This window comes from Octodon degus, unplaced genomic scaffold (genome assembly GCF_000260255.1).
Source record: "Octodon degus isolate 3935 unplaced genomic scaffold, OctDeg1.0 scaffold00019, whole genome shotgun sequence".
Classification (NCBI taxonomy): domain Eukaryota; kingdom Metazoa; phylum Chordata; class Mammalia; order Rodentia; family Octodontidae; genus Octodon; species Octodon degus.
This window is the reverse complement of record NW_004524595.1, coordinates 19,649,170-19,661,506: the sequence shown is the minus strand read 5'-3', so window position 1 is coordinate 19,661,506 and position 12,337 is coordinate 19,649,170.

Below are 12,337 nucleotides of genomic sequence, written 5' to 3'. Positions count from 1 at the left end.
TAACAGTCCAGACATATAAAACAGCTTATTTCCTGGAAGAAAGGAAGGTTTTATTGTTGGCTAAAACTCTATCTTTAGGAGGAAAAATATTTCCTATGGGAAATTAGAAAAATTAAATATGATATTAAATTAATCATCTCATTATTTCAGAATTATAAATTGGTATTATTATTATTATTATTATTTCCACACCTTACCTTGGTAGGAATATTCAGATTGGTAATCCTGTGAGTGATCCTATGCTAGTGTGAATATATCTGCCAACTTTGAAGTTAGAAAGTATGACTAGTAATCTTGGGTTCCCCTAGTTTTGTGATGGTGAGCAGGATGCCTGGTCTCTCTGACCTCCACTGTACAACTGCACCAGAGAATAACAGTGCCTCTGACATAGGTGGTTGAGAAGATAAAAGAAAGCAGCTTGTGCAGGGCACCTAACAATGTTAGGAGCTGTATCAATTATATCAAGAACACAAAATATCTGGGTTATAGTCTTAGAGTTATATGTGCTAATTTTTCAAAACCTAATGGCCCACATTTGACACATATTCTCTTATGGTTTAGATCTGGAATATCTGCCACAAGTCCTGGGTGTTTAGAGGTGCAGGATTTTGGAATATTGTGCACCATGGGGAGTCTCTGTTCATCAGTAGATTCAAGGGGAGGGACCTGGTTGAAGTGGTCCATGAGGGGCTGACCTGGGAAGGTGTGTTCTTATTCCCGGCTCCTCCTTTCATTCATTCTGCTTCCTGGTTGCCAGGGGTTCAGCAACTTTTCGTCACCCAAGCTCTTCCATGTTGCTAGAGATGGAATCTCCCTAATCTGTGAGTCAGATTAAACTTCTCCTCCTCTAAGTTTAGGGTTGGGGGTGTTTTGTTCTATTGATGTGAAGGTGACTGAGATATATCCTAACTCTTTGATACATGACATGAGAAATAACTGTTTACAGATTGTCTTATTTTTCTCCATGCTGAGACAAAATACCTGGTATCCAAAGTCAAAGGAGAAAAGGTTTTTTGGCTCACAGTTCATGGAGGTTTCAGCCCATAGTTGGCTGGCTCCAAGGCAGAGTAGCACATGACAGAGATGCGTTGCACAGAAATAGCTAGTTACAGACAGAAGACAGCAAAAGCAAACGAAGGGCAAGACGAGCCTTTTTCTGTTCCTTATATTGTATCCAGGCTACTGGGGTTAAGGCAGTGCCAAACCATCAGAGATTGACTTAATAATCACCCACCTTTAATCCGAACACCCTTACTCCTAGCATTGCACCATGAATCAGTCACACAGTCTAGATTCATCCACCTCTTAAAAAGTACCACCTATGACAGCATGAGGCTTTGGTAAGCCATCTGGACACAAGACACAACATCCTACCCCTAGCCTCCCAAAGACTCATGCATGTTCTTTTATGCAAAAACCATTTAATCCATCTCCAACAGTTGCCGAAGTCCTAACAGTTTCAGCATTGCTGAAAAGTCAGAGTTCAAAGTCCCCTCTGAGATTTAAGGCAAACGCTTAGCTGTCAGCCCCTGAACAGGTGAAAAGAAAGTTGAACACTTGCAACATTCCAGGGCACATGATAGAAACTTTCATTCCAAAAATTACAAAGCAGAATATAAAGAAATGGGAAGTAGGTAAATCCAAAATCCAGCAAGGCAAACATTGAGTCCCATTGTTCAATGTCCAGCATCCAAGGCAATCTGCGCCAAGGCTTGAACTCCAAAGAGCTTGGGTGGCTCCATGCCTACAGTACTGCTAGTGACCGTAGTTCCCTTGGCTTCTCTCTTGGGCCAGCTTTGCTCCCTCCTTGCAGGTTTCCTCCAGTGATCCACTTCTGGCTTCTCCAAACTTCTCCAAAGGATCTCTACTGCACCTTTGGTTTCACACACTGCCCTCTCAGGGCCACACTGCATGACATCCCAGGCCTTATTCTGAAATCTGGGTGGAATTCTGACTCATCCCACAACTTCTGTATTCCGCATGTGCCTAAAACCAGCAATATGTTGATCATGCCAGGGTCTTCCACCAGCTGGAGTAGTAGCCAGGCTTCCTTCTCTCTTGAGTGTAGGGGTTGAGTCCCTAGGAACCAATCCCAAGGAAGAACATCCCTAGCCATTACCATTCTGGAACATGGTGCTATGAGGAGTGTCTTCTTGTTATGACTTGTGTGTATTTGCCCCCACAACGCCTCATGTAGTCATTGAGGTACAGTTCTACAGTTTGTGATTAATTCATGATCCAAGGCTGAGATTATGGTTCTGAGTACTGCTGGGATTATAGTTGTGAGTGCTACACCCAGCCTGTGGCAGATAGCCTGAATGTAACATAAGAGAGACAGAGAGACAGACTTGCTCTTTGTAGCTGTTGTTGCTGCTACCCCTCCCTTACTCTCTGCTCTTTGCCGCTGCCATGAAAGTTTGTTCTCTGCCATGTGTCAGTCTGCCTTGGAGTCAGCTGAGCATAGAGTGAAACCTCCAGTAACTGTGAGCTCAATAAGCCTTTCCTTCCTTCATTTTGAGTGCTTGATATTTGTCTCAGTAACAAGAGAAGACTAAGCGAGGCACTTCTCAAAGCAAAGTCTTTCACTTTTGCAATTTTGAGGCCACAAAGGCTGGAGTCCTGCTGGTTCTTGTGATGTCCTCAGGCCATTTTCCATTGTCCTATTCCTTCTCAGTAACGGAAATCTCCTCTGCTCTGTCTTTCAATGCATATCTTTGTTGATGGTTCCTTTCTGCCCAGACTCAAAACATTTAAATCATTATACTGTGCTCTTTATTCTTTTTTGTTTGTTTGTTTTGTTTTTTCTTGTTTGCAGTATCAGGAATTGAACTCAGGACTTTGTACTTGCCAGGCAAGTGCTTATTCTGCTGAACTCTCTCCCTGGTCTCCTTTTGTGCTCTTTATTCTTTTTTTTGGGGGGGGCAGGGGGAACCGGGGTCTGAACTCAGACCCTTGCGCTTGCCAGAGAAGCGCTTTTTCCACTAAGCCATCTCCCTGGCCCTGTGCTCTTTATTCTTGATTCACAATATAGGTCTAGCTGAAAGACCCTAATAGTAGCCATGCCACCACATGAACATTAGAGTGTCTTGAAATTTCTTCTGAAGATTGATTAGTCTTCTGCCCTTAATCTCAGTCTCAGACAAAGACTGTGGATACAAGCAAAATGCAGGCAAACTTTCTGTCGAGCCACAACACATCATCTTGATTCCAACAACCAAAGCAGCCCTTCTTCCCAGCAGAAACTTCCTGAGCTTGGCCTTTACCAAGACCATTTCTGTCACCAAATGGTTGTCTGAGCTCTGACCAGAATCTCCCATCAAGTACAGGTTAAGGTGTCCAGCTGTATTTTCTCAGCCAGCATCTCGAGGTCTTTCCAGAGTCTTCCAACAAGCCATTCCCAAAATCTCCTAAACCACACGGTCAGGTATAGTCACAACCCTACTTCTTTGGTACCAAACTCTTTGTTATTTTTCTGTCACTGCTGAAATAAAATACCCAACACTCAAAGTTAAAGGGGGAAAGGTTCATTTAGCACAGTTTGTAGCGATTTTGTCCATAATCAGCTGTCTCCAAGGCCAGGTGGAGTGGCAGACAGTCATCCCAGAGGAGAAACAGTTTGTGTCAGGCAGAAAGTCACAACTAGCAAGAGATCTTGGGCTGGGAATATAGCTCAGTGGCACATGTGCCTGCCTGGAAAGCACACGGTCCTGCGTTCAATTCCCAGAACCAAAAACAAATGAACAAACAAAATGCAAAGACATTAGCAGCTTTTTTCTTCCATTTTAATATTCCATCTAAGTAACTGGGATTGGAAGGGTGTCAAACCAATCAGTGGACTGAGTTAGTAATCAATCACCCTTAATCCTAGCACCCTTAATCCTATCATTGCACCATGAATCAATCAATCACTTCTCTCCCTTTCTCTCCCTCCCTCTCTCTCTTTATAAACATTATCTATCTATCTATCTATCTATCTATCTATCTATCTATCTATCTATCTATCTATCTGTCTGTCTATCTAAAGGTTCTCCAGGATAGCCCCAAACTCATAGTGATCCTCCTATTCTCCTACCTCAGCTCCTAGGTGCTGGGATTACAGGTGTGCACCACCACGCCTAACAACCACATATTCTAGAATCAGCCACTTCTGAGAAAACCCCACTTAGGACATATGAGACTTTGGGGGGACATCTAAACACAAGCCATAAAGTAAAGTGAATGAGAAAAAAAAATCAATTTGAGTTCTAGGTCTTCCTAACTTCTCTATCAACTAAGTTTTTATTTATTTTATTTTACTTTATTCTGTACTTAGGGCGGTCTACAGGGTCTATAGGGTCTCACTGTGTAGTTCGGACTTGTAATGATTCTCCTGTTTTCAGCCTCCCGAGAGCTGGGATTACAGGCACGCGCCACCACGTCCAGTCTCAATTGCCATCTCAGCGCGCTGTGCGGTGGGGCAATCACAACACGCCAGGGATCAAACCCTGGCCACTGCGCTCTACCTCAGCAGGTGCTTTAGTCTGCTGAACTATCAGGCCAGCCCAGCTTTTATTCATTGTTTGTTTGCTTGTTTTTCAGACAGGATCTCGCTATGGAATTCAGGCTGACCTTGAATGCACTAGATAGCCTAAAGTGGCCTCAAACCTGAGACAATTGTATCCAGTGTGGGGATTACAGGTATGTGCCACAATGCCCAACTAGCACAGTGTTATTTTTAAGACAATATTCTGTGGCTGTTTCCACTGGAGAAGAGCTCACGTGCTAGAAGATTTTAGCTTTTTTACCCAACTACAAAGCATGAACTAAGAGTCAGCCTACATTCGCTTTTGATAAATGGCATGAATTTTATTTTTAAGTTCATTAAATTAAATTTTAGACTACATTTAAAAAGATCTTATCAAAAGAATCCACATATAATGAAAATTAATTCAACATTTATAATTCAAGCTTGAAATTTGTAACCCTGTAGTTAGCAACTGTCTCTCTGTTTACATCACCTACCTAACTTTCTTGTCTTCAATCCCCTTCGCTGTAACAAACAGGCACAAAAATAGAAATGTGTCTGGGAGGTTGCAGAGTTTTTACTTCTTTGCTTTCTCAAATTTACTGACATGTAAGAGACTTATTAAAATAATGGGTTTTAAATATTCTTTTTTAAAAAGGGAATCCATGTACACTTCTTTATTTTACAAGCTAGGAATACATTTAAGAAATTCATTTCCTAGAAAATACTTACCTCCTTTTAAAATTTACTTCCAGTTTTTCATGTTTATGCAAACATATAACTTTTTAAAAGAAAAGCTGGAGACTTGGTTCAATGGCTAAACACTTACCTAATGAGTGCTGCGGCCCTGAGTTTAATATCCAGCACCACAAAGAAAATTACACCAGGCTTGCATTTTAGTGTTAGGCACTGCCATGCCACATTGCAAAGGACATGGCTACACGGAGGTCACTAAACGGGATCATGAATTCAACTCATCTTCCAAGGACACAGAAATTGAAGAGACTCATTCACCTTGTGAACTACCTAAAATGTGGCAAATAGACAGCTGAGCAACAGCAACAGTGGCAATGTCCATTCAAGGTTTGTGCATGATTTTAATAATGTAGAGCAAGGGCTGGTGAGATAGCTCAGTGGACTATCCACCTGCTTTGGCAAGCTCAGGAATCACAGTTTGATCCCTGGTCCCAAAAGCCACACCAGCCCTGCCCTTGGGGCATGCTGAGCCTACAACTGAATCCAGGTGTGGTGGTGCATGCCTATAATCCCAGCACTGGGGAGTGAGCTGTGCAGTGAGACCCTGTACCAAATACATAAATGTAGCATAACCCACTTTGAAGAATTTTGTCTTTAAAAAAAATTATGCATAAGCAAAGAAATCTGAAATCAGACTAAGCCTTTTAGGAATACATTTTTCTAAACCATCTACATTCTTATCAATATTTTTCTAAACAGTTTGGCAAATTGAATATTGCATTTTTATGGAAACTGCCCTACTTGTTTATAATTTGTTACAAAGATTGTATCTTTTTAAAGAAAAGAACAGGTGCATGCTTACCTTCCTCTCACTGTAAACGGTTCCAGATGGTGACTATTCATCTCAGGAACTTCTTGAGAAACATCTGTTCACAATATTTATATTTGACTTTATTATATTTTTCCAAAAATTGCATTTTAAATACAGTGTCCTTTAAATTTAAAAAACATTCATTTTTCCTATTCATGAGAGAAGTCTTCCCGTTAGTTTTGTCTCAGTCTGTGCAAAGCACTACATTATTATATGACAAACAAAGCTAGATTTAAATTGTAACTTTGTGAAAGAAAGGAGGAGAGGAATAATATGTCCTGTCTTTTTTTCTATACTACTCTAATATTGTCACACACAAATTAATTATTTCTTGTCTAAGAGAATCCAACTGTTTTCAGCTTTTTTTTTTTTTCAATCTCTATACATAAGAGTTTTGTGACTTATTTTAAATATTCTCAGGAAAAAAACAAAACCAGGTTGTGCTGGGATATTGATAGTGAAGCTGATCATTTCTCTACTTGTGTGAAGTGCTTTTATGACAAAATGTATTCTTCCAAAACAAAGTACATAATGATTATAAATACAGCAAAATTACACATTATGAAAAGCCAAAATGGGATGAAGGATGGAAAAAGAAACTCTTTTCAACATTTAAACAATAATCTACTAAAATCTTGTGTACACATTATAAGGAGAAGCTTTCCTAAGAATTTGAAAGAATTCTAACTTGTAGCGTCAAGACTTACAGAAATGTGGACCGAAGCTTTAGCGCTTAGTCCAGTTCATCCTTAGAATGACACAATCCTGAGTTTGTCCAGGATTTGCTTAATCCTGGCTGATCTCATACCTCCCCCTGCCTGCCTAGTCACACTTACTGCACTGAACGAAGAGATTTATGTTGTAAAATAATGGGATATTGGTTGGCATAGCATGGCCAGTGCTCATACATTCTTCTTAGGGTAATAGCGTCCCTCCTCTCTGAGGAGACACCACTACCTCCACCTCTCAGTACCTGCAGCTGAGATGAGTGACTTCACCACATCTGAGTCTTTGTTGTCTTTTCACAAGACCTGGCCAACCAGAGCATTCCTGCTTCCAGCCAGGGGCTGCTTCAGGAATAGGATCCACCAACCAAACCCACTGAGCCAATCCCACAGCTTTTGCTGAGGGGCCCAGAAGATGGGAACTCTCTGCAGCAGGCTGCAAGATTGAAGGTAAGCTGGAGTTCTTCTGCTGGTCTTCATCTTTCCAGCAAAGCTGGCCTGAAAGCTGGGTCACACCAGGGAAAATCTAGCCAAGGGGTAGGGGACTGGCTTCTCTGGTGATATCCTCTGAGTCCCACAGTCCCCTCACACCTCAACTGGCCAGTGTTAACAGCCAAGGAGTTTCCCATTTTGCAGTGAGTTTTCTGGCATCTGCAGTGAAAGAGTCCAAGTGAAGGGAAGGAAAGAGGAGCACAAGGTGTGTACCATGAAGAGAAAGAACACACTTCTCTATGCCCACCTACATCTCATTAGGATGGGAAGAGTGTCTCAGATCTCACTACATCCCCCAGGCTGTGCACATATTTTTCTCCTGAAAATTGGATATACACACAGCGGTACGATTTAACAGCTGCACAAGTAAAAGGCAGCTATTCATGGTCCACATGGCAATGTGGGCAAAGCACAGGGAGGGAGCAACAGCACCCAGTGACCCCTGCAGCTGCTGTGGGCTTCCTTCTCTCATTAGCTGCCTTTACAGTGGAGCACTCAGTCAGGCCAACAGAAATTCATGCTCCCATCTACTCATTCATCTTTGGATCAGAATTAAGCATTTTCCCATTTCCCTTAAGGCAGAGTTGTTAATTTACATTGATTTATGACAGTTTCTTCCCTTTCTGTCTTTCCTTCCTTCTTGATGGTTGTGGAGCCCAGGCCAGAGCAGGGGTGGGGTCCCAAAAACACATTTCTGAGCAGCTGGCAGGGACAGCCAGCATGGTTACATGGCTGCTACCTGGCTTCCTCCATGATGCCAGCAAAGCTGCTAGCTGCGTGCATCAAACAATTTGTTATTTTTTATTATTACCAGGTTTGAGGGTGTTAGAGTCTCCTTCTAAGGGTCACTTCTAGGATCTTTCTATCCTGAACAAAGAATTGCCTAAGACAAGTACAAATGGGAGCAAGTTTTTATATTTATTAAAGGTACAAAAAGAAATCTCTGCAAAGGGAGTTTGGGCTAGAAAAAAAAAAAAAAAAAAGGAGGAAAATAGGTACGCTCCCAAGTGTGAGGGTGGGCGCCTGTGAGAGAACACAGCAGCCAAGAGCTCCATGAAGACTTGTTGCTTTGTTTTGTTCTGTTTTGTCTTGTTTAATCACTCACTCTTTACGCTGGCAGCAGATCCTAGGATGTCCCATGAAAACTTCTTCGAGTTCTCATGAGAGCCCATGTTCAGGGCTTCGGGAACATTCTTCGCATGTGTCCTGGGATTTTGTAGCTAATGAGTCACGCCTACTTTCTAGCTAACTCTGCCATGCTCTAGTCTCCTGCTTAATTTTCCCCTAAGAGACACATGTCTCCATAATTCTTTATGGGGCACTGAGGGAATGGAAGTCTGTCTTCATATATTACTTCCTGCTGAAAGGGGCTGTATGTGCTCTATTTTGGCATGTTGTGGCTCATGGGCTGGGTTGAAGAAAACCTGTCGGAAGACAAGAAACGAGTGTTAGTGTTTACACAAGCTGCCTATTCCATGAGAGAAAGCTTGGCAAATTTGTCAGGAAAGTAACTTTACTATTAGGTTGGGATCATAGAGCCTAAATATGAGAGAAAGCAGGTCAGACTTCCACATTTCCTGTGAAGGAGAAAATATGGTAGAGAGGGATGTTAGATAAATTATGGAGTGTCCATGAGCTGTAGCCTTAGGAACATTACTTGCATTGTAGATCTAGTTAAAAATGGGAGCCTTAATACAAGATGCCTATTTAAGCTGTAATGAAAGAGTCATTTATGACTCTACCTATCTGTACCTGGAGCAGAACTGAAGTCTTGATTTTTGAGGAGGAGTCTCAGGTCTTCCAGGCGTTGACAAGAATAGCCTTCTTCCTAGGCCTATGAAAATTCAATTGACTATGTCCCATGTAGTATCTCCATAGTTTTCTACTGTATCCCTTGAAGAAGGACCAGAATGGTTCTTTAGGACCTGAGAATGCAAGTCTCTATAATAACCTCAGGAGTGTCTAGAAGCATGGTCTGGCATAGTCTCAACAGGTAAAATCTACTTTGGCCATTTGTTGGGACTGGCAAATTGTCCCCAGTTTTACTAGTAAGTCTTTTCCTAGTGAAGGAGTAGAATACTGTGGGACATCTAAAAACTCAGTTTTGAAGATTTGACCTTCAAATTGGCTTGCCAATACAGGAGTAAAGAAGCTCTGATTAGGCCTCTACTTGACCCCAATTGTGGCTGTAGATCTAGAGGAGGGTTTCCCCAAAAGAAGAGCTGAAACAGAAGGAAAAAAACAAAAAAAAAAAAAGGAAAGGAAATGCTTACCTATGAATCCAGGGTCATTCAGGGTTTCTCTCAGGACACAAAGATGTCCACAAGGAGGGCCATTGCAAGATGACCTGGGCCTCTGAAATCCTCTTTATTAGGCACGTGTATCCCCATAGTGATACTGATCCCCAGAATTGTAGTGGCCTAAGCTCTGGGTTTTCCCTTGGATGAGCTGGGTGCCCTTAAATCATTGCTAATCATGACAGCCATCATTCTGGCCTGTCTTTTTGCCCAGTCCTCCTCCTCATCGAGATCTAATTGTTGAACACAGAAAAGGATGTGTCCAGCAATGGGTCATAAGGTCCTGGGGCCTCATCTGCAAACCTACCGGGGTCATTGGTAAATACTTGGTCTCTCTGGCCACTAGCCTGTGGTTGAAACAGACGGAAGGGACTTATAACTCCCTGAGAGACATGCAGGTATTTGAGGACAGGATTACCAATGATATCATTTTTTTTCCTTAGGAGATCTCTTTAAGTACTCTGGTCCTTGGGCTTTTATGGAGATAAAGCCATGAAAGTCTGAACATGAGAGATTCCACACTACTTTCCTTACCTTTTGCGAAAACAGCTAACTGACGAATGTAGATTGCGACCAGGGAGATAGCTTAGTAGAATAAGTGCTTTGCCTGGCAAGTGCTGAGTCCTGAGTTAAATCCCTGGTACCGCAAAAAAAAAAAAAAAAAAAAAATCAGAATGTAGATTGCCATTCTGTACCCAGGTCTTGCTATTCCTTACTTACTGGACCCAAAGAGTACTGCAGCAGTAAAGACAAGGGTGGAGCCCTTGGGGCACCAACTAGCTACCTGCAAGGGACTCTTGGGAAGAGAAGACTAGGGTCCTTCAGAAGGTGTTCTTCACAGAAGGATGCCAACCCACTGAGTCCACAGAGCATCCCCCATGAGTCTTGAGTGTTCTGCCATATACCTTTGGTGAAGCAAGCAGCACCAGTGCCCTCTTATCTGTTCATATACTTTTTACTCCTTAGATCTTTCCATACCTTGTGGTCCACTACATTTCCTCCAGGGTCAACTTGTCATACAATCTAATGACGAGGTCTCTGGGATCTACAGCATTGGCCTACAAATTTCTTAAAGGGAAGCTTTAACGAAGCTCCTTTAGAAACTACTATGAGATCAGATTGGAGCTCCTGGCTGGGGACTCCTTTGACCACTTGAGAAGCTTCACACTCTTAAGACATCAGGCTGGAACTCTCCCCCTGGGACTCCTTTACAGAGAGTGAACTCTTAAGAGACTAGGATGGGATGAGAGAAACATGAGAAGTAACTCTTACATTAACTCCATAAGAAAACCCTTGGTCGGTTGGTGCTATCTAAACAAGGACAGTTCTACTTTTTCCTACTCACAACCACTTGAGTTGAGTTTTTAACAGGTTGTGCATTTGTTCTGCTCAGGCCATCAGGGATGTCTCTAAATTGCCTGAATTTCTAATAGAAGAAACAAAAAGGGGCTCTAGCTCAATACAAAGGAGAAGATGAGGGGAGGCCCATATATTCCCTATCTCCTATTACAAGAGTGAGATTTCTTGGAGATCTTGAGGCCAGAAAACTGAAAAAACATGTGACCAACTGAAAAGACCAAGAAACATGGCCAGTTCTACATGGCCAACCCACAGAATGAAGCAAAATGGCTGCTAGTCATGGCAGAAAGGTGGACCAGAATGGAACAAGGCCCTGAAAAAGCAACTCACTAATGACACCCAGAGACAAAAGACCAGATGAGACTTTGAGCACAAAATGTGTAAACTGGGGTAGGTTTCCAGCAGGAGACCAAATTACCAAGAGTTACTTTTTCCAAAAGAGTGAGAAAGCTGAGAGAAGGCATGAGACAAAGGCACACTACACTCCAAGTTACCCGTGGAACCTGAATGATCTCTCCTGTGCCTGGTTAAAAACAGGTTCTCTGGCTACTTTTATGGTGACTGAAAATGGGAAGAAGAAGAAAGAAAATGGTAAACAAACATGATGCCACCCCATGGACCTCTTCCTGGTTGAGAAAAACAGGATGGGCCATGCGCCCCTCCCCCACCTCTATGGTGGGACACACTGGGAAGCTGTTCCCAGCACCACAGTTAAGCTTCCTACATTCTCTAGCTTCCATTCATTTTACCACCTTTTAGCTCCCTGCCTCTCCTGCTAACTAAAAAGGCTTTGACCTTTCTGAAAGATGTAAGCTTGTCTTGGGGGAGAAGGAGATTGGAGCTTTCCTAGGCGGGAAAGAGCAAGAGAAAAATGCCGTCCTGCCCATAGAATTTAGAGAGAAACAAACCAACATGTGCACTAAGGGGCCTTGCCTGCCCCTAGCTGGCTATGCCAAGTATGTTGCCAGATTTTGGGGTGCTCGGGGCCTCCTCCTAGGGATGATTTCTAGGATCTTTCTGTCTTGAACAAAGAACTGCTCAAGACAAGCACAAATGGTAGCAAGGTTTTTCATTTGTTAAAGGTAGGAAAAGAAACGTGCTCTGCAAAGAAAGTTTAGGTCAAGATGGACTACTGAACTCTTTTAGAATATTTTGCTGAGTTTACACACCTATAATATTTAAATAATGGAACTTAACAAAAAAGGGGATAGAGATGAATGTCCATTTTGTATCTGTGTATTCAAAGTGGTTAAGATAGACATATAGTTACATTCTCTTAATGAATAGAGTGATTTGTTCTAATGGTTTTTTAAAATAGGATATCAAGTCTGCATCTTGTACAGCAATTAACCACTAGGAAGAATGTATGCAATGTGTTAATTATTGAAACTGT